Genomic DNA, 24,980 nt, shown 5'->3' with positions numbered 1-24,980 from the left:
AAAGTAATTCAACAACGCGTGTTGATGAACCGTAAGACGTGTGGCCAGAACCTCCTGGAAAATAACCATAGCGAGGGACATCCCACAGTTGAATTAGAACAGTCACAAACAGTGAAAGAAGACATGTACCCAACACCAGAGCTGAAGACACCTCCGAAAGGGGGTGGCCCCGCCACGTCATAACGGTAGAGGAGTAGGGGCCGAAACCGGACGTGGTTCCTCCTGATGATGTCTTGAGCTAACTGGATCCTGTAAAGGAGCTGTTGTGGTAGCAGACCACGAAACATGGTTGAAATTCCATTCCTTGAAGGGGTTTTATTTTTAGACTGGGGTCAAACGGTCGAATCCATTCAACCATGTTTTAAGTCTTTAGCAACACCAATTACAAAGAATTTGGGAGTGGTTCTGAAAGATGGAGAGAAGTATTGACAGACAGAAACTGGGTGGGAGCTGTCTTCAATAATTCAAGTAATGCTATATATTCAAAATTAACTATACATGCTGGTTTTGTTGTTGTTATTGTTGCTGCTACTGTTGTTATTGTCACTTATTTTTTTTGTATTTTGACGCTACTTTCCTCCAGAAATTAGTGGTCCTAAACTCCCTAGGGAATTTTATGCCAGCTTCATCACTTTTATTTATTCATTTATTTATTTTTTCTTTGTTTTGAAACGAGATCGAAATAAACATTTTATACCGATAGATTTTAGACACTTTTTTTCTGAAACTGGTAAAATTATGTAGGGGGTGCAAATTTTGATCTTGCACCCCCTGAAAATTCTAGGGGGTGCAGGTGCACCCGCTGCACCCCCTGTTCCCGGGCCCTTGTATATACATTTAACTAATAAGGGTAAAAATTAGATTGTAAAGAATAAAAAGTTTTGAACGGTATAACAATGCACTATAATTCAAAAAATGGACTATATACCTGTTGTAATTTAGTTACCCATAGTCCAATGATATTTCGGAATACAATTCCTTCTTCAGATATTTTTAGATCTAAGAATATCCGAAGAAGGAATTGTATTCCGAAATATCATCGGACAATGAATAACTAAATTACAACAGGTATATAGTCCATCTTTTGTATTATAGTGCATTGTTGTACCATTCAAAACGTTTTATTCTTTACAAACAATACACGATGCTTCAAGCGAACTACAGCACTCTCTTAATTAGATTAATATCAACTCAAACCAGTGGCCTAGCTTACTGGAAAAATCCGAAGATTCAGAAAATTATATTTCATACATATAAGAGGAATGACCACTAGGTGGATTCCGATATGCTAAATGTAGACCTCCATATGGTCTGACCACTAAGAAAAAATGTTCTCAAGATAGAATAAGTACTAGGCTTCCAAAGAATAAGTCCTGGGGTCGATTTCTTCGACTAAAGGCGGTGCTCCAGCATGGCCGCAGTCAAAAGACTGAAACAAGTAAAAGAGTAAAAGAGTAAAAGAGATAATTCGGCAAAACGCCAGAACGTAAAGCGAGCAAGACAAATGAAAAGATACAAAATAAAGTGATTAGTCACATACCATGATTTCATTGTTACCATTTACATTACATAAATGTCTGAAAATCCTCAGTGAAATTATAATTTACACAAATCCCCATAGAAAGTATAATTTACACAACAATACACGAGACGTTCTCCTGAGAGACAACAGTCATAAGTTCTATCAATTATATTTGGGGATATATTTCAAGTGTCTTTGTTTTGACGGGCCGAAGCCGGAAATGACTCTGCAGAAAATAATTTTCTGCGTCGAAGCCTGCCGATTAGAGAACATGGTTATTTAAATTTAGGAATCCACCTAGTGGTCATTCCTCTAATATGTATGTAATATATATATAGGTGAGAGTGTTGGTATGTGAAAACACGTGGTTGGATTTATAAAAGACAAAATAGAGTGAAAAAAAACTACAGAAGACTTGTGTTATATGGTTAAAGAATATATTTGAATAGTTATGTTAGGAAAATGTTATAAAATTTTGTGTAAGGTAACATTGATTTTGGAGCAATGACTGGTTTCGTATTTTCTTTTCAAATCTGTAGTTTTTTTTCACTCTATTTTGTCTTTTACACACACACACACACACACACACACACACACACACACACACACACACACACACACATATATATAACCTTATTCACTATAACACTCTATTTGAATATTTTTAGCTTGTAACTTTTAATAATAATATTAATGCTGTTAACTTAGGGATTACTTTACAGGTTTTGTCTCTTTATATATTATTTATTTTATTTCTTATATTTATCCTTATTCCTTATAATGCTTTTAGGCATCTTTTAGGAATTTAACCTGAAGAGTGACTGATTTGGGGAGTAAAATTATTTTCCCTTCTAATGAACTTGGATAGAATTTTCTTATGATTTTATATAGTCCTAATAGCCATGAAACGCGCGTAGTCTATGTATAAGTACTGACTTTTATACTTTTATACTTTTATACATTATATTATTGTATAAATTTTTACTGTCCAATTTATACTTTATTTGATTTTTAGATTAATATTTTTTATGATGAATATTTCTTTGTATGATATATTATATATTATTAAAATTATGGATTTGGACGGGTTCTTCGTTGACTGAGTTGCAGAGTGGTGGTTCGTGTCTAAATTATACATATATATATATATATATATATATATATATATATATATATATAAAGAGCAATACCACGAACAAGCATATCCGGGCAGTTTCCTCTCTTGCAAAATTCATGACAATTTTCTCCGTTTTGCATATTGTCCTCTTTATTTTCCCTCGTTTCCTCCTCTATAATTTTTAGTCATGTCTTTCTCGATCTCCTTTCTGCTACTTCATTCCACATTCTATTCCATCCTTCCTCAGTACATGACCGATGACAAGTTCTATTCCCATTATTCCTTGTTTGCTTTACTCCCTTCCCCCTCTCTCCCCCGTAAATCATATCACTATTCACTCCTCACAAAGGTGGTATGCATCCTTTCCTTCAGTTTCAACAACATTCCTATCCTTATTAGCCTTCAACTCAGCTCCAGGAACTTCATTCCTAAGCTTCTCACTCCAGCCACTATTGCCGAAGCCATTCCACCTTTTTCTCTTCTGTCTGACATGTCTCTCAGCTAACAAAATGTTAATACACCTTCCAACTTCATATAATTTCCAAGACCGATTCAATATTATCCGTTTGTTCCTCCGTCCATATACACCCTACATTTAAATATTCATATCTATCTTTCAATAATGCGTGCACGCGTGTGCGATGGTTGTCTACTCCTTATGCAGAGTCTGACCACCTCTTGTACCTGCACCTTAGGTTCATAATGGTGTCTAATGTGGTTTTTCAAACCAGACAATGCATTGAAAAGACACCCATATAGATTGCATATCCGATTTGGACCATTGAGAGCTACAGTTAAGTTCTGATCTCTCTGGATCTTAAAATGTCTTTTGAGACCTCCGTTAGAATTGCTGACCTTATGGTATACACGGCATTGAAAGGTGTGCACAGATATATTAGCAGAATAGTTGGTGGAGGCTCGTTTTCCATGAATCCTCAAATGAGATTTGAAACCAGCAAAAGGAAGACATGGTCTGTTACAAGCTGTGCTCACAAAAGGTCACTGAAATTCACCCTCTCGACCGCAACACTCATCTTTAAATCTCTCTTGAGTCTTGCATATGTTATCCTGGCCTCCTCAAACGTTTTCACTCCGTGGAGGGTATTTATATATATATATATATATATATATATATATATACATACAGGGTGTGTGATGGGTAAAGTGTCGCCATTTTATATTTTTAATTTCGTGCATGTGCATTGTTTGTTTTTGATTTTGTCGCCTACACAGTATAGTAGGGTCAGTTGGGTACCGTCTGTGAAAAAAAAAAAAAAATAGCACCATGATGCAATTCACTCTGCCAGAAATTTGGAAATGACATGCTGTACTCCTTGGCATTCGCGCCGGAAGCTCCGATGCGAACATTTCAGAGTGTTTGGGTGTCAATCTGAGGACATGTACCGAGAGTGATAAAAATCAAACATCCAGTCACCATAATGGTGTTTGGAGTGATCACTAGTGATGGCGCGTTATGCTTCCATTCATCTCTCCACACGGCCTCACACTCAATATGGAGGCCTGCATCAAGTGTCTGAAGGAGGTAGTGCTGCTGAGGGTGAAGAGGGTGACTGCCGGAAGACCCTATATCTGGCAACAGGACTCTGCACCATGCCACACAAGCAGGAGAACCCAGTCATGGCTGTCAGGCAATTTCTGCGACCACATCACCACAACATCTGACCACATAACTCCCCAGACTGCAAACCCCTTGATTATTATGTGTGGGGCACAGTTGAGCGAGAGACCAACAAAACTCCTTGTAACACCAAAGATGAACTGAAGGCAAGGATTATGGTAGCATTCATCAACACAAGGAGACCGTTCAGAAGTGTTGCAGGAGATTCCGAAGTCGCCTGGAGACCGTGGTGGAAGCCAATGGCGAGTTTATTGAATAAATTTACTCTTTAGTATTTCAAGATATTTTTATGTAATTTTGGTAAATATATCTGTTAAATGAGATGTCAGTGTTATTTTCATTTTTGCATAATTTAGATGATAGTTTATTCACCGCACCCTATACATAGATACATACATACACACGCGCGCACACACACACGCGCGCGCACACACACACACACACACACACACACACATATATATACGCACGCACGCACGCACAAATATATCGTCAATGTATCATATATCCGAAAAAGAAGCATTTTCTAACTAAGGCATACAGCAGTAATGTATTAAAAGTAATTAAGTTTATGTCCGGTGATAGAGTGATCAGTGGTTTCGCATCCACAAAGGCCTTAGCCTCGAGGACGTCTCGCCAGACTCTAAAGCCGAAGACAAATGTAATTCTTGGAAATACATCGAGTCAGTATGGACAGTCTTCAAGCGACGCCTGTGCAACTACAGATCCTCTTTCAGGGTTCCGGAAAGACGATTCATCACATCACTGGCCAGTCACATGTGGTATCTCAAAGATGAAGGGACCCCACAAACAACAGCAGTAATTTTATTCAGCTGAATACACGTCATTGATTGGTTGAAATTGCCGAAATATGACTACTTTAACACGAAATAACTTTGAAAATGTAAACTTTTCTCAACGACATTAAGAGTAAAAGATGTTTTATATGACACATTCTACCAGTGTCCGAAGTTTGAAAGTGTTTAGTTACAAAAAATTAATTTTTCGATCTGCCGTTCAAAGGGTAAAGATACCAAGAAAGAGATCTGGCTGGGCTATCCACAAACAAAAAACTTTTATGAAAATATAGTCGTATAATCAAACATTTAAAACAATACTTAAAATGAGTTAGTAGATACGCATTAAAAAGTTAGTCCTATTATTTATGTGAGCACTATGCGTTTGGTAACGGGGTTATGACGTTTCATATTATCTGGTAGGTCATAGAATGAAAAATATGAGATGCTGGTGGTCAAGTATAATGATACACAACACTTGTAAACAATCAACAGAACTTTATTCGCTGCACAAAATATTTTCCATATTGGTCTTGAATTAAAAATACAAAGTTTATACACTGGAATGACAATTCTGTAGTTATTACAAAATAGTTGGTTAGGTCGGTTCTGTTAATACGCTGTCACAACAGGAGAAAATATCACACTGGATTCATGACTGCAAAACTATAAACGCTGTCTACTCGGCTGAATAAGGTAGCAAAGTGAGAATGTTGTTTGCATGGCAGTGATTCACCACAATTTAAAATTTGGCGCTCAAAACACACCTATTTATTAGCTTCGTTTGGCGACATTCTAGGAAATTCTAGAAAGTAGCATCACGTGATGTCTCGATGGTTGGTCAGTTAATCGGCCGATCACATGAAATGGCTTTTTACTTCGCAATTTGCCTATTCGGTTTCGAATTTGCAACAAGTTAATACACGTTTTTAATTGTGAGAAATATTTGTTCAATAGTCATATTTAGTGAAGTCAGAAAAAACTTGTTCATTGTTCAATCTTTATGTAAAGTTCGTAAGTTCAAATCTATAAGCTATACATTTGTGATCTGTAAGAGGCGAAAGGCAATTAATAATGAGTAATAAAAGTAGAAAATATAGGCACTTATTGATCATGTGTAATGCATTGAATTACTTCCTTCCACTCGTGCCGAGGAAAACCATTAAAAGCATTGTACACTTTGACAAATTTATACTTTTACACTTGTAGATCCGCTGGAGACAAATGAGCTCAGCCTTTCGCAAACATACGTCTGCAGGTATTGCAGACCAAGCTCCTCCACCATCACCATTCCCTATACTGGGAGTGCGTTCTCAAGCAACTCGATTAAATTCTGTATGACAATGCGTGTTTTTTTTGTTTTTCGAGTTATTTTCTTCTTCAGAAACGCAAACTCCTTTACTTCTTTCCTTCATTGGGGACGATGATAAGCATTGCTTTCCCAACTGACTTCCCATATGCCACATGTTTTCAACGAGTACTTTAAATTGTAGTTTTGGTTTCCGTTGGGGTTGCTCTCCACAAACAAGTTTGCGACATAGCACTTGCTTTAAGATTTTCCCATCATTCATGCGAACAAGGTGTTCAATACAAAGTAAACGTTACTTGTAAGCCATCATCAAAAAGTTCAGGACGTCGCTCTCCACTCTCAAGGCCTATACCACACACAAATACTAATAAGCACTCTCCTGCCATTAAAAACCACAAATATCTGTCAATGATCGAATGCGTGTTTAGTAGTTGCTTTTTTTTTCCTGTCTTTTTTTCCTTCTTCTTTCTCCTCTTTGGATTTTCCTCTGTAAATGCAACGAAGGTTAATGCCCTAAACATCAGCATACCTCCACATGTGTTCGCCCCACCGACATCGTTACCTCATAACTCCCAGAAAAATGGATATTTTTGCATGAAATTTTTAACGATTACGCTTGAAATGGTATAGATTCCGATTATATCAGAATATGTTATGAAAAAGTTTTTTTCATACGTGCGGAGAGGAGTTTCGGAAAATTCATATGAGTTGGTTTCTTCAGATCTTTGAGAAAAACTTATTTTTCAATGAAATTTTATAGAAATACCTGCCTGAGTGTGTAGATTGCGATTACATCGTAATTTTATGAAAAACAAAATTGGTGGATTCGTACACACACATACTGAAACACATCATATATATATATATATATATATATATATACAAAATGAAAGTGGAAATTTCGAAAAGAGTTGTTTGTGCTTACCAATTTTCTTTTTCATATTAAATAACGATATGATCGTAATTTAGATGCTCTGAAAGGTATTTGTAGAAAATATTAAAAATTATCCATTTTTCCGAAAGTTATGACTTGAATGAATTTACCGAAACTCATCACCCCACGCTCGCAAACAATTTTTCAACACACAAATACCGGATCTTTTCTGTTTCGCCTTCAATTTTCAATTTCTTCAATTTTGTTCCGATTTGAAATTTGGTGTGTTGATGTAGTTTTGTATGCTAATTATTCAAATAAAGTTTATCTTCACCACAAATCAATAAATAAACAGTTAATAGCTTTTAAAGTTTGCAAATTTGGAGTAATTTTAACCAATCGAAAGCAACAGACATATAGGTGTCTGTTTCTATAGTAACGAGCCAAGCGTGCTTCCTCATGTAGAAATCTGTGTGAGTCTCTGTAAAGCGAAGTAATAAACGACCAAGGGCCCGGGAACAAGGGGTGCAGCGGGTGCACCTGCACCCCCTAGAATTTTCAGGGGGTGCAAGATCAAAATGTGCACCCCCTACATAATCTTACCAGTTTCAGAAAAAAAGTGTCTAAAATCTATCGGTATAAAATGTTTATTTCGATCTCGTTTCAAAACAAAGAAAAAATAAATAAATAAATAAATAAATAAATAAATAAAAGTGATGAAGCTGGCATAAAATTCCTTAGGGAGTTTAGGACCACTAATTTCTGAAGGAAAGTAGCGTCAAAATACAAAAAAATAAGTGACAATAACAGCAGTAGCAGCAACAATAACAACAACAAAACCAGCATGTATAGTTAATTTTGAATATATAGCATTACTTGAATTATTGAAGACAGCTCCCACCCAGTTTCTGTCTGTCGATACTTCTCTCCATCTTTCAGAACCACTCCCAAATTCTTTGTAATTGGTGTTGCTAAAGACTTAAAACATGGTTGAATGGGTTCGACCGTCTGACCCCAGTCTAAAAATAAAACCCCTTCAAAATTCTTTCAGTACAAAACGACCATTCAATACCATTTGCTGCTTGACCACTGCCTGGGTAAGTGCTTTTTTTTTCAACTCCAACTTTAGTCTTGATTCACCTTACTTATTGAGACTGACTCAACATAAGTTCTATTTTTCATGTTTGAAAATCGATTAAGGTTGTTCATCTTTTTTTCAATCTACAGAGAAATGGCAAAATGTGCCCTCTTTATAAATACACGTTATATATATATAGAGAGAGACCACAATAATCGGCTCGGGATTCTCCCCAACGACTTTACTAAGGTCACTCGGGGCCCCAATTCGCCGTGAAACCATTTGGTAGCTGGTATCGTTACGAGGTCTATTTATATTTACCCACTTCTCTACCTGTAAAGTAAGCTCTCCTCCAGTTATATGGTTTTACCGTATATTATCATATATATATATATATATATATATATATATATATATATATATATATATATATATATATATATATATATATATATATATATATATATATATATATATATATATATATATATATATATATATATATATATATATATATATATATATATATATATATATATATATATATATATATATATATATATATATATATATATATATGTAAGGGACGACCGTGCGAACTCAAAAAGGAGCAATGGTGACGAATGGAAAAACAGGACTCCTTTTATTTAAACGCGTCACACGGTCGAACACAAAATATATATATCAAATGATGATATAGATGATATGTTATGCGACGATAACATAGATGACCAGTAATGAAAGACCACAACCGTATTAGATGAATAACAGAGATATTTATTATGGCGTTAAAGATGTATGTCTGTGTGAGAGTGTGAATGCGACATATAAGAACATAATCAAAGACAGGCCGTCATACAAAGTAAAGTGTGTATGTGAGTGATACATGTGTGTATGAGTATTTACAGCAAATAGAAAGAGTCAATAACACGTGAACAATTATACCAGTTCTTTAGTACACTATAGGAAAAGTTCTGTATGTGAAAGTGAGGAAAGGCTGAGTGTGGCAGTGCTGATCACTAGTTGTGATGTCGTGGCATCGATGCCGGGCCGTGATTCTTGTTATACAGATGTTCGTCGCTGGCTGAGAATTTCTTGTCTGTTTAAGAACTCTTGTCTGTTTATTTACCGTGGTGAAGCTGAGTCACCTAACAGAATCGAAGAGAGAGATGTGCCGCGGAGGTTTGGTTTGGTGTACATAGTAAGTCGTGTTGACGCTGGTGGTGTAGAGGCTGTTTGGTAGTAATCGTGTTGGTCATGACAATGATGCTGGATAGTAGTAGTAGACTCTTGTTGCTGATGTGGCGACGGCGGAGGTCATCGTGGCTGGACGAAGCTGCTGAAGTGGTTGCTGGCTGCTGCTGCTGTCGTGTGGTACACGGAACAGTTCTCAAAGAGAAACTGGACCGAGACAAATTGTGGGGTATGAGTTAAAGCTATTTATAACAAACTATGGGCTCCCGATGGCTTCAGAATTTTACTCTATCACGTGACCTTATTAGGGGCCGTGATTGGTCAGTTTGCGTTCTGGCGGGAAAGGTTCGAAGAAGTTGCCGATTCGAATAATAATCAGTCACGTGATGACAAGGAATGGGTTCTCTACTACGCTCGCATTTATTTATATTTAAATCAGAAGATTGTATGTAATGGCGATAGTAGTTTTGTATCTAGTGACGATAGGTAGTTTCACTACGCGATAGTAGTTTTGTATCTAATGGCGGTAGGTAGTTTCACTACATATATATGTGTGTGTGTGTGTGTGTGTGTGTGTGTGTGTGTGTGTGTGTGTGTGTGTGTGTGTGTGTGCGTGCGTATGTGTGTATATATATATATATATATATATATATAGTGAGAGAGAGAGAGAGAGAGAGAGAGAGAGAGAGAGAGGGAGAGAGAGAGAGGTAGGTACATATGCAAGCATACATACACGCACGCATATATATACGAATGTATGTATTTGTGTGTCTGAATGTCACCCCACCGTCGCCTGATAACTAATGTTGATGCGATTATGCCCCTGTAACTTGGCGGTTCGAAAAAAGAGGTGATAGAATTAATACGAGGCTTCCAAAGAATAATTCCTGGCGTTGATTTGTTCAAATAAAAGACGGTGCTCTAGTATAGCATATCGTTTTTTGAAGCATATTGGATGGGACGTCATGTTGCTGGTTTTGCCAATAAAAACACAAGCACTATTTATTTGATGTTCACTATTTGTTTTTCAGGTTTTTGTTCGACCAGAGTTCTTTTGTTACAATTCAGTGGCCTTATACGTGGTTCTATACTTATTTTTTCTTTCTTGTGTCTGCCCTTTTTAATCATCTGCCATGTTGTATTCAACAGAAATTCAAAATCTTATGGGAAACTTCGTAAATCTTGTAAGGGAACTTGCTGAAGAATGCAGTACAGAAGTAAGTCAGTGGTTTAAGAGTCGGGACAATTTCCTCTCTGATACAACTCAAAATGAAATTTTAGAGGCATATGCTCATAACATTTTACATGAGATCAAAATAAAAGTAGAAAATTCCAGATTTATTGGCATTATATGTGATGGTACCACTAATTGCTCTGGCATGGAACAAGTATCAATCACTGTCCGGTACGTTTCTGAAGACCTGAATGTCAATGAGGATTTTCTAGGTTTTTATAATCCCCATGACTGCTCTTCGAAGACACTGACTAAGATTTTTCTAGATATTTTTTGTCGCCTAAACATTTCACTTGACTCAAAGCTATGCTGTTTTTCATTTGATGGTGCAAGTACCATGAGTGGAAACATTTCAGGTGTACAAATGCGATTGAAAAATTTGTTCCCAGGTACATATTTTGTACACTGTGGAAACCACTCTCTAGACCTTGTCCTCCAAGAAGTTAGTTCTAAGTTTACCTTTGTAGCTGATGCACTGAACTTTGTTCATCAACACGCCATTTTTGTAAAAGTCACCAAAAAGAAAAGCACAATGGACAAATCTTTGTGGTGAGAATGTCATCATGTTGCAAGCAGTGTGTCCAACTCGGTGGTGCATTAGAGCAACAGCACTGAAATGAGCAGAAAACAATTATAAGAATATTCAAAATTTTTTGCTTGACCTTCTTAATGACTCATCGTTAAGAGCAACAACAAAGGATACTGTTAAAGGGCTGCTAAAACAATCTGGCAAAGCTTCCACTTTGTTCGGCATTAAAATCGCTGGGGATATATTTGGGGTATGTGAGCCAGTGGCACGTAGCTTACAGCGTCCAGGCACGACAGCCGGTGATTGCTTGAAATTGATTGAAAAGTTGAAAACCTCTCTTTCAAAAATGAGAAGTGAGAAGGTTTTTGAAAAATATTTTGATGAAGTATCCTCTTCTGACTTGGTGAAAATACCCAACATTTCGCGATCTAAAAATACACCACTGCGCTTTAGGCACACAACAACTACTGATGAAGTTGCTCTTTCTGTCACCGATTACTGGCGTCGGCAATTTTTCTCTATAGTGGCTGTCATCGAAAATGAATTGACTCGCCGGTTTCAGCAACAGGGAATACGTGTATGCTCTGAGCGAGAGGATTTGCTGTTGTCAGCAGTCAATTGTGGAGTATTTAACTTTGAAAATGCACATCTACCTGCTTCTTTTGATTTGCTCTTACTGTCATCTCAAATCAAACTTCTTGCTAGCCTATGGACGGAAAGGGAAAATTTGCCTAAATTATTTAATGACATAGTTGATAAATGGAGAGTGTCTGATGCTATTTTTCGTTCTAGTATGTCACAAGTGTTGGCGTTAATGCAGCTTGTCTTGTCTTCACCTGTATCTGTTGCATCAAGCAAAAGAACATTCAGTGCACTTCGCCATTTGAAGACCTGGCTCCGTACCACAATGAAACAACACCGTCTTTCACATACGATGAAAACACTTTGCACATCCTCATGAAACCTTTCATTAACAAAACGAGTGAGCGTAGGAAAACTTTTGGAATGTGTTGATACAGTTTTTTTCATATACGTGTGTATTATGGAGTGATGCAAAAACTCGGCTTACTTCCATTTTAACACTTCTTATAGCTTCATTATTTCTTGGTAAACTGACATTTGAATGTTCAGAGAAAACTTCAAAAGTAACTATTAGTGGCTTCTCTTCAAGATGAACAAAATTTGGCATCATGCTGTTATCAAGTACCTGTAGAAAAAGGATTTAGTCCCCAAGGACATGTTGATATATCGGAGGATGATGCTCCAGTTTTATCAACAGTGCAAAGCTGATTAACTGATTTGAGCAGAGATAATTTTGAGAAGACTAATGATCTGAACAGTCTGCAACTGCTTCCACTGGAGAAAAAATATAAATTGCTAATGTTATTAGCATATCACGTGTGAGGGCTGAGAATATTCTACACAATAAATTTGGCATGATGAAAGTTTCTGCTTGGTGGGTGTTGCTTCTTCTGACACCTGATTAAAAGGGCACCAGGCTGATCACATTTCGATAATATCTGACATTGCTTGAGGCAAATCCAGTTTCCTTAAATGTGTTGGGTTTATCATTTTGAGTTAGAGAATAAGAGATAATCTAACAGTGGAGACACTCTTCAACACTTACTCTAAAGAAGGTCATCAAGATCGTTTAATCTGCAGGGAAGGTGATGGCCTCAGTATTTTGGATTGCAAAAAGCATCGTGTTTATTGACTACTTTCAAAGGCTCTCACCATCAATGGAGAGTGCTGTACTGTGCCACCTTTCTAAGGCAGTTGCGAAAGGCTATCAAGGCCAAACGCAAGGAAAACTGTCGAGTATGTTTTTCTTTCGTCGAAACAAATACTCCAGTGCACAAGTAATTGGTCTCGATGGCTGCCGTGTGTGAATGGCTTTGAACTGCTAAGCCACCCTCCCTACTTTAGTGATTTTACCTCATCTTATTATCTATATCCCCTACATATATATAAAAAAAAATACTCGGCTTGGAACCAATATCATAGTGATGATGTCTTATCACCTGTTGAAAACTTGTTTAACTAACAGGATAGCTTCTTTTCCAAGGCAATCGAAGCAATGAATCGCTGAAAGAAGTATGTAGATATCTTTTCTGTTTGATTTTCACTTTTCAATTGCCTCAATTTTATTCCAATTTCAAAATTGTGTATTGTTCACATGAACTAAACCAACAGTATGTTTATCCAACATTTCACAAAACTTTATTAAAAGTTCCATCGTTGAACGTTTTAACATTGTAATGTTGTCACCTTGTATAAAATGCCAGCTTCCACATCCTGTTCTCTGATGGAGAGAAAATGATCAAACTTTAAACTTCTGTTACAGTTTTCTAAAGTTTTTCTGGAATAAGTGAATAGTATCAGATTCAACGGAAAAATTACACCAATATATCAAATTTGAAAATTTTCGCTTCATTTTAAAATTTCAGAAGGTGAAACCAAGCAGAAAAGATCCTAATATTTAAAAATGAACTTCATTTGGTCACATTCTATGAGAATATATTGGTCAGCCTGTTAACTTTCCAGTCGATCCTCATAATAATAAAAGTTATTATTATTGAACATTTGTTTGTTTTGATACCCAAATTAGAAAACTTCACCTTGTTTGTAAAACTTTTGGGTACTACAGAAGTGTGAACCCGAGTTCTGAGAGTGCGCATGTCACAAATTTGTGCGTGCACGCGCTTTAGTTGTAAGTAGTCGATTTTAGCTCACAAGGCAAATGACGAGATACGCAGATTCGCGCTACTTGCTGTAAAAGGAGCGGGGTTATCCATGTAATACAAAAAGAAAATTGCAGATAAGTTGAATATAAAAGTGAAAAATAATCATTGAATAGTGAAAAAACATTCATCTCCCCTAACTTTAAACCCTAACTCTAAACCTAACCCCTAACCCTAAACCCTAATCATAATCCTTAACCCTTAATAAAATATGGGAAAAGCTGGAGATAAATGTTTTGAAAACATTCTGAACTATCTTTCAGGATGGTTTACTTTTCAATGAAATATCATTTTGTTATTTTTCATGTTTTTATTCAATTTATATGCAATTTTCTTCTTGTATTAGATGGATAACCCACCCTCCATTTACAGCAAGTAGCGAGCATCTCGTTTTTTACCTGTGTGCTAAATTCGACTACTTACGACTAACGCGTGCGCATGCGTAAATTTGTGACATGCACACTCCCAGAACTTGGATCCACACTTCTCCAGTAGTGCCAAATTTTGGAACTGAGTTTGCACCCACTAAGCAAATTTTGTTCCCGGCTCACTGTGTGTATATATATATATATATATATATATATATATATATATATATATATATATATATATTTCGGTGCGAATGGTTTTGTTATACGGTGCCGAGTTTTACAATCCTGTAAATAATTATAATGGTATTTATGTAAGCCTAACGCTTATAGTGATCACCGTACAATGACGAAGAAAAATAGTCTAATAATGGGGCACCGCATAACAAAACCATTCGCATCGAAAGCACATGGAAAGTTTGTTTACAAAAACAACTACGAACGAAGATAGTTCTTAAATTTGACAGAAACAGGGAGGCTAATTCGCTGGTGCAATGATAACACACTTAATCACGTTAACAAAGGGTTGTGGGTTGGAGTCCCACTCGTGTAAGGAAGCCTACTTTTTTCTAGGGCTTATATGCCCCATCATTAGACTATTTTTCTTAGTCATTGCACGGTGTTCGCTATAAGCTTTAGGCTTATATAAATACACGTGACCCACAATCCATGCCACCAGAATATCTTCAATATCGCTAAAGGAAACCTACCAATCATTGCACAAAGTAAGGAATTGAGAAATATCATTACAGATCAATAACTCTCAGTAAGAGACAGCATAAAAGCTTGAATAAAGTTATTAACAAAGGCAAGGTTTGACCTCAGCAACAAAAATCAAACATCCACTGTGTCTAAATGCAATGATAGCCGATGCGGTACATGCAAATTAATTCATACCGGCCCATATATGAACACAAAAACAGGGAAAATATTCACAAACGCAAACATGAACGGCAAAAGTAGAAATCTAATCTACTGCATCAAATGCCCAAATTGTGAAGAACTGTACGTTGACCAGACAGGTAATGCACTATCAGAACGCTCGCGTGTGCATCGACAACAAATTAAAAATCCAGAGGTCCGCCAAATACCACTGAATAACCATCTGGCAACATGTGGTCGAAAAACTTTTATGATATTTCCATTTCATAAACTTTACAACCTGAATGAAACTGAGAGAAAAGGACTTTATTAAGAAATTCAAACCCAAGCTTAACAATGATTAAATTAATCTTATTTGGGGTTTCAAAATCTTATCCCTATAACTAAAACACAAAAATCTCTCAAAAGTACTGCTGTCATCATTTCTAAAAATAAACATTGAAAAATTGTTTGGCATCATCTCTAAAAATAGCCAAATAACTACTACTGCTGTCCACAGGAATGTATATAAAAGACAAAAGATAGCCAGTCTACTACAGTTGAAACGTTCCTGTCTCATGGGACCTTGAAGACTGCTAGAAAGCAGGAAAGTATACTAGTCCTTTAATATATAATATTCAATATTTCATTTATTCAATAAGACATTCAATACTTCATTACATTTTATTATATATATACTATATATTCCATATTTTATATCCTACATTAATTTTATAAGAATATAAATAAAACATAAAAAACAGAGTTGGAATTCTTTTGAATAATATATATATATATATATATATATATATATATATATATATATATATATATGCAATATTCAATTTTTGGGGATTGATCGATATGTGGGTATTCTATTTCAGATAATACAAAAATAACCTAATGAGTGTATCTGACAGTAAACATGGTATCAGTTTTCACATCACGAAATAACACTTAAAGGATATAAGCAAACTTACCAACTATATAATGTACTTCATTAATTATATCATACTTTAGTTAATACTTATATATATATATATATATATATATATATATATATATATATATATATGTGTGTGTGTGTGTGTGTGTGTGTGTGTGTGTGTGTGTATGTATGTATGTATGTATACATACATACATGTATACATATATGTATATATATATACAAATAAATACACACATATATATACATATATCTATATGTATATATGCATATATACAGATACATATATATATATATTATATATATATATATATATATATATATATATATATATATATATATATATATATATATATATATATATATATATATATATATATATATATATATACATGCTTATATATGTGTATATATTCATATAGATATATACATATATAGATACATATATATACATATAGATATATACATATATACGTACATGTATATATGTATATATACATATGTATACACAATAATCATATACACATATACGTATGTATGGGTCTCTCTCTCTCTCTCTCTCTCTCTCTCTCTTTCTCTCTTTCTTTCTCATTTGTTTTTTTTTTTTCAGTTAATGAACTATAAGTCGGAAGAGGACGGGATAAACTACCTGCATCAACTTGCTATAAAAGCAGGTCGTAATTTTCTTTGCCATTATTCTTATTGCAAGTTTTGAAGAGTGCAGTTCGGTTTTAGAAGTTACTTTTTTTTCAGAGAGTGAATGTGTGCTCTTCTTTGCTGTCATGTCTCGCGAATGAACCTTTTTTAGACCGAATAGTGACTGGTTACGAGAAATGGGTTCTCTATAAAAATCTCAAGCGCCGAAGACAGTGGTTAGGGAAAGGAGAAATACTGGCACTCCTGGCTAAAGAAGGTCTTCACCCACGTAAGGTGTTGTCTGCTTGGTGGGATATGAAAGGTTTAGTCCACTTTGAACTTTTAAACCCAAAACCTAACGATAACAAAAGAGATCTACTGCAAGATCTTGAGCGGCTTAAGTCAACGCTAGAAGAAAAACGAACATTTTTGGTTTCAAGATGAAAAGTATTCTTCCATCAGGATAATGCTCGGCCACATACAGCAAAGGTTGGAGCAGTTTGAATAGAAAACGATGCCCCACTCACCATATTCACCGGACATTTCCCCATCTGATTATCATTTATTCAGCAGTCTTCAAAATCATTGGGACTGAAAAAATATGAATTCTGTAGACGAGGTCAGAACTGTACAGGTGGAGTATTTTTCGTCACGGACAAATGAATTTTGGAATGATGGAGGCGATATATACATTCGCCACCTCTGCCGGCATTTCAGGGATAGTTTGTTTCTCGGCTCATTTCTGTCAGTCCGTCTCAGTTCTTCTCCATATGGAGATCTTGACCAAACCAGACTCCAATCAATTTAACCGGTCTCTCCGTCCAAATAATAAACATAAATGCGTATACAACAAATACATTAAAAGATTTATAAAAAAAAACTTTGTGTGTGTGTGTGTGTGTGTATGTATGTATGTATGTATGTATGTATGCATGCATGTATAAGAAGTATATACAAGCAAATGAACAAGTATAAAGCAAAAAACAAAAGGTAAAAAAAAAAACTATTCTTAAATGTATTTGTATTTTCACAAAAAAAAAACGACCACAATATTCAGTTTTAATGAATTATATTTATTTCTACATTAACCGTAAAAAGGTTATTTGCCGGAGGCTTTATTGCTGAATACCAGCAGTGTGTTTATGCATGTGTAGTGAAACTACCTATCGCCATTATACACAAAGAAGCCATCTTCCCCGCTGTTAAATATAAACAAGCGCGGGCGTAGTGGAAAACACATTTCCCTGCCATCGCGTGACTGATTATTATTTGAAGCGGCAAATGCTTCGAACCGTTCCCGCCAGAGCGCAAACTGACCAATCACAGCTCCTAATAAGGTCACGTGATAGTGTTTTTCTAATCATTCTCTGGAGCCCCTATTTTGCTTTAAATAGACTAGATTATACCCGGCAAATTCGTCTCGGTTCAGTTTCTCTTAGAGACTGTTCCGTGTACCACACAGCAGCAGTAGTTCCAGCGGCTACATCAACAGCTTCGTCCAGCTACGACTACCACCGACGTCGCCATCAGCAACACGAGTCTACGAACTACAAGATTCGTCATTATCATCAACATGATTTCTACGTACACCACTAACCAAACTACCGCGGCACATATTCTCTCTTCGGTTCTGTTAGGTGTTTCATATTCACCACGATAAATAATAGACAAGAGTTCAGCCAGCGACGAACATCTGTATAACAAGAACCCGGCCCGGCATGGAAGCCACAACATCACAACTAGTGATCGCTCTGCCACTCATACGCCTCAACTTCTTTCGCATACAGACTCTTCCTATTGTGTACTCTAAGAACTGGTATAAATGCTCACACGTGTTACTGACTCTTTTTATCTGCTGTATATAACGCATACACATACATGTATCACTTACACACACTCTTTTCTTTATACGACGGCCTGTCTTTTAATATGTTTTTATATGTCGCATTCACACTCACACACAGACATACATTTTAATGTCACAATAAATATTTCTGTTATTCATCTTCTATTAGAAAAACACTATCACGTGACCTTATTAGGAGCTGTGATTGGTCAGTTTGCGCTCTGGCGGGAACGGTTCGAAGCATTTGCCGCTTCAAATAATAATCAGCCACGTGATGACAGGGAAATGTGTTTTCCACTACGCCCGCGCTTGTTTATATTTAACAGCGGGGAAGATGGCTTCTTTGTGTATAATGGCGATAGGTAGTTTCACTACACATGTTTGGTAAGAGGTAAGATCGTTATATGTTCGTGTTGGCGAGAGTCAAGAGATGAGAATGTTCTGTGTTCGTGGTTTGCAAAGTGATTCTTTTTTAACTCGAGGTCGATCGATATGGCTAACCGAGTATCCTCTACGAAGCCTCTGTGTTCACCTTATCCTGAATCTCTACGCTGCTTGTCCCACGCGTTTCCATTTATGACGATTTTTGCACGGAAATTTCCATTCGAATCACGAGGTAGGATGAATACACCTGAAATAACCACAAAGCATTCTGCTAGACACTTTGATGAGTCTCTAATCCAATACTTTAATGATGAAACAGAAATGGTCTATACTCGGCTATCCCATCGTCTACCCTAACCAGTTGTAGAATACTTAGTTTAGATATTCTTTGTGTATACTGTATAAGTGTTTTATGAGAACTTTGTTAAAACAAATTGCAGAGAATTTAATTGCATTCAGAAAGGGAACTAGTTCCACCTCGCAGGTTTTTGTTCTGTACAGCATATCAAGAGAAGGACCTTAAAACTCAGCAACTAAGGAAAACGACCAGCAGTTAGACATGTGGCTCATATTTATGATTTGTTGTTGTTGCTTTTGTACTTCTGGATTTTCTGCGCAGAAAGCTTTTAGCTGGGCTCAGTATCCACATATCTGGTCGTCTACCTTAGTTGATGAGCTTTAAGGTTTTCCTTTCGACACCCTGTAAGGAACACAATCCAGGTATTGTTTTGTGGTCATACGATGTTGTGAGGATATCTATGCCCATGGTGATCCTCTCATCCAACCACGTCTCACCAAATGGGACATATACGCTTACCACCTTCTCATATTATGCCATGATGGTGACTACTAGCCAGCAGTCGACATCACCATCGTTGTTCCTTGCGTTTTCTTTCCCATATACTGCGGAGCCAGATTATAGGACACGCGTCTCGTTTGGATTTCGGTTTTCTCTACTTCCCCTGTTTTACAAATGACACATAGTATCATATGTCCGACTTCTAATGAAAAATATTTCATTTAAAATATTTTCCAGAACTATCCCCAACTCATGTTATGATGTGTTTAGATATCATGTCGTGTCTTTGTGACTGAGGAGCAACTTATTTCTCTCCTCACTCGAACCTCTGTTATTATCTGTGGAGGGCTGGTCCCTGTTCGATGCAGCGTGGACAATACAGCGTAGAATTATGTAAAAGCACGCCGTACAAAGTGCCTTCTCTTAAAGGTCTTCTTTCAATCTACTGGTGCATGCTGAAAAAAGGTCCATTCACCCTGATCTTATGCTCGCCACTCCCATCCACCTTTCAACAAATTTTCTGAGAGGCAGCTCTTTCTTCTCCATCCTCACATTCCGTCACAAACTTGAAAAAGCTGATGACCACTAGGCAGATAAAGACTTCCCGTCCTTTCCGGTCAAAGGAATGCGGTGGAACGATCTTCACAATGGACACTGACGCTGTTGGCCGGCATAACTTTTTTCTCCTGGAGATGAGCCAGCTCATCAAATTTTCTGGTTAATTTGGGCTCCTGTGAACGCTTGCAGTCTCTTAGAGAGGTGCAGGTCACCTCGATGTGCTTGGTATCCGATACTATGACGGTGGCGCCATCCACATGTATCGACATAGAACCTTCTCTTCCTAGTTAGCACTGGAGGTCTCTCACCGTCTCTAGTTTCCGTAGAGGTGGCCCAAGAGTTAGTACATACAGAAGAGATGAGATAGGACAACCTTGACGGATGGAGTGTATGATGCTGAAAAGTTCCGATAGGTTGTCGGTTACTCTAGCAACCGAGCAGATATCATTGTACATTACAGCGATCCAGCCCCTGAAAATAGGATCGTAAAGGATACTCGCCAAGTATTGATGGACAAGCTTGTTGAAGGTTTATGATTGATCTAAGCTGACCAAGACCCTATATATGCCTGTTTCATTTTCCACCCTCTCTATAATGTGTGACAAAGTTGTGGATAAATCTGTTTGCGCGTCACCAGTCAGACAACCGACGACAAGCGCTACTTCCGCTAATGCCTTGGTCAAAATCTTGAAATCTATGTTTACCAGAAAATTGTTTATGAGATTTCCCTTGTTCAAGTTCTTTCTTAGCAGTGCAACCACTCTTAAACTCATAGAACTGGAAATTCTCTCGTTCTGCTGTCATTTGCGGTAGATATGAGATCGTCGAACAAGTCTGGCATATAGAAGTAAAGCTGGTCAAGCTTTACCTTCAAACGCTCGTAAAATGGGGCGAATTATCCCGGGCAGCCAGGGATTGTATTTTGGGGCTAGTATCGACTTTTTGCAACACTCCGCCTCATCTGTCCTGAGTCGCATTAGGTCGTCGAGAGAAGGATTGGAGTCCAACCTGTGATCCAGCTTGAAAAGTCGAGCAAAGTGTCGCTCAAAAGCCACAACATATCTGCTTAGGACCAGGCAACGCAATTATGGTCCACCAAAGACAAAGTAGTGACCTTGTTGTCATGTTGCTGCAACGTTACATGGGCCCGTCTAACAACTTTTGATCCTTCATGTCTTAGAGCACGTGCCATATCTCTGACAACACAGCCTTCATGCTTCGCGTAGAAGAATTTGCGATGCATTAGAAAATGCATTATGCACATACTGAGGCTGATACACCTGTAGTGAAACTACCTCCCGCCATTAGATACAAACTACTATCGCCATTACATACAATCTTCTCATTTAAATATAAATAAATGCGAGCGTAGTAGAGAACCCATTCCTTGTCCATCACGTGACTGATCATTATTCGAATCGGCAACTTCTTCGAACCGTTCCCGCCGGAACGCAAACTGACCAATCACGGCCCCTGATAAGGTCACGTGATGGAGTAAAATTCTAAAGGCATTTGGAGCCCTCTTAACGCTATATATAGATCAACTCATACCCAATAATTTGTCTCGGTCCAGTTTCTCTTTGAGAACTGTTCCGTGTACCACACGACAGCAGCAGCAGCCAGCGACCACTTCAGCAGCTTCGTTCAGCCACGATGACCTCCGCCGTCGCCACATCAGCAACAAGAGTCTACTACTACTATCCAGCATCATCATCATGACCAACACGATTCTACGATTACTACTAACCAGCAACAATCTCTACCAGCATCAACACGATTTACTATGTACACCAAACCAAACTCCGCGGCCCATCTCTCTCTTCGATTCTGTTAGGTGACTTAGCTTCACCACAGTAAACAAACAGACAAGAGAACCACAGCCAGCGACGAACATCTGTATAACAAGAATCACGGCTAGGCATCGATGCCTCGACATCACAACTAGTGATCAGCTCTGCCAAACTCAGCCTCCCTCACTTTCACATACAGAACTTTTCTTATTGTGCACCCAAGATCTGGTATAATTGCTCACGTGTCATTGACTCTTTCTCTGCTGTAATATTTCACATACACACATGTATCACTCACATACACACTTTTCTTTGTATGACGGCCTGTCTTTGATTATGTTCTTATATGTCGCATTCACACTCTCACACAGACATACATCTTTAACGCTACAATAAATATATCTGTTATTCATCTAATACGGTTGTGGTCTTTCATTACTGGTCATCTATGTTATCGACGTATAACATATTATGTATATCATCACATTTGATATATCTTTGTATGTTCGACCGTGTGACGCGTTTAAATAAAAGGAGTCCTCTGTTCTTCCATTCGTCACCATTACTCCTTTATGAGTTCGCACGGTCGTCCCTAACAAAAATGGTGACCCCCGACGTCGGTCTTTCCTTACACACCTGTTGGAATATCTGGACATTTGAGATGATGACAGAGGCGAACAAGTCTGGCATACAGAAATCTGTCCGCTGTCTTCTATTCTCTATTCATCGACAACAATTCAGTGAAGTGCTGGAAAATGGTACTCATCTATTCGAAAATGGAAAGCTCACAGCCGTTGTGGTCCGCCATCGACCAAATACTAGCTTTGTTGCCATGCTGCGCCCCCGCCACTTTGGCCAAACGGGTTTACACGACTGGGACTTCATTTTTATCGACACTGGAAGGATATGTCAATAATAATAATAATAATAATAATAATAATAGTAGTAGTAGTAGTAGTAGTAGTAGTAGTAGTAGTAGTAGTAGTAGTAGTAGTAATAAAAAGCAGATAACAATAATATAGAGGAAGCGGGTAGTAAGAATGTAGAGGAAATGTGATTGCAACTATTTCATAACTTTTATGTTGAATTGCGTAACATGTCTAATATAAGCCCTCTACTGACGCAAAACCTTGTATCCAATCAACAGCTTGTATTAGCAATTGCTTTAAACGGTGTAAGCTGCACCCATTTACTCTATAGCTTATGAAATGAAAAGGAGTGGTAGAATGTTTCGAAGCAGAGATATTGTGCAACTACGAGACAGCGTGAAAGTGTAAACTGAACTGACTAAACGTATATGGGATAGTTCCTGTCCTAGTTTATGAAACACTACTACCACTGCCTCTTTCACCATCCAACATTCCTTTTAACTAACTTGTAATCAGAATACGTCTACCATATCATGAAGAGAAAAGAGGCAGTAAAAGAAGTGAACTTAAACATGTTTGTGACCTATATATTGAAGTTAGGAACTGATAACAGACAGAAATGCTCGTGCGCGTGTAGCTGTCTGATAGGGTTAACATTCTGTCAAGTTTGAAAAAGGTTAATTACATTTATGTGCTGTTTTTCTCTAAATATTTAACGCTTTTTGTTGTGTCTTTGGCGAAGTCAGTAGAATATAGTTTCTGCCCACTGGTTTATTCGTAACCTATTTTGGTTTATGCTAAAGTTAGTAAACAAAAGAAATAAATCAATAATTAAAAGGTGTGTGGAATTATTTAGATATTGTATCCGATAATAATAATAATAATAATAATTAATTCGTTTTATTGGCCACAAGGTCTAATATCAATTAAAAACATATAGGGACAAAGACAGGACGAAGGTTACAAAAGGTTTTGTCCGAAAAGGTAAGAAAGTTCGTCTAAACGGAGAAAGATATAATAAATAAATAGATAAATAAATAAGTAGAACTCCCAAAGGGGGGGTCGCTTCGAAAAAGGAAAGGTTACACGTGGAAAAACCCATAAAACCACGGGAGCCTGGTCGGAAAAAATAAGAAAGGGGTATAGAGCCCTTTCTCCTTTTACATTACCCCTTTTTTTTTTTTTCTACGGGTGTATTCTCAGAATTGGTCCGTTTATACTGGCCATTCTTCCAACAGTCACCCATCTTTCAACGAATTTGCTATGAGACAGCACTTCCCTCTCTACTCTCATCTTCCTTTTCAAGTGGAACTTGAAAAAGTTGATGAGGCCTTGGTCAAAGAGGAAAGTGTCTGTCTTTAGCCCTTTCAAACGGGTCCACCATATCACCTCTTTCGCTACAGCCACTAGGCATAGGAAAATTGCCTTGTCTTCCCGGTTAAAGGAGGTCGGCGGGTCAATTCTCACGATGGACTCAGCTGATAGCCGGATCCGTCCTACACGTGACAGTAGCTGTTCGATATAGACCCACAGGTCAGCAATGCTCGGGCACTGGACGTGTGCGTGCAGAACGGTTTCGTCGTCCTGAGCGCACCTCGGGCAGGCCCGGTTGACGGCACTTCCGTGTCGGTAGAGTTTATCTCGAACAGGTAGCGCACCTCGGTAGCACTGCCAGGCGAGGGACCTTTGGAAATTATCCATGGGCCCCGGCCCGAAAGTTCTCCTGAACAGACTGTTTAGCTGATTATCCTCGACGCCTAGAGTTTCCCCGAGAACGTCGTCGCACTTTTCTCCCACTAACCCTCTATAGAACGCTAGAGTGGAGCTACTACCGATCGCACTGCCCGCCTGACTGAGGGCGGTGAGAGCTTGGCGGCACTCGAGGTGCC

The sequence above is a fragment of the Octopus bimaculoides genome, chromosome 11 (assembly GCF_046866305.1).
Source record: "Octopus bimaculoides isolate indiv1 chromosome 11, ASM4686630v1, whole genome shotgun sequence".
Taxonomy (NCBI): Eukaryota; Metazoa; Mollusca; class Cephalopoda; order Octopoda; family Octopodidae; genus Octopus; species Octopus bimaculoides.
This window is presented reverse-complemented; position numbering follows the sequence as displayed.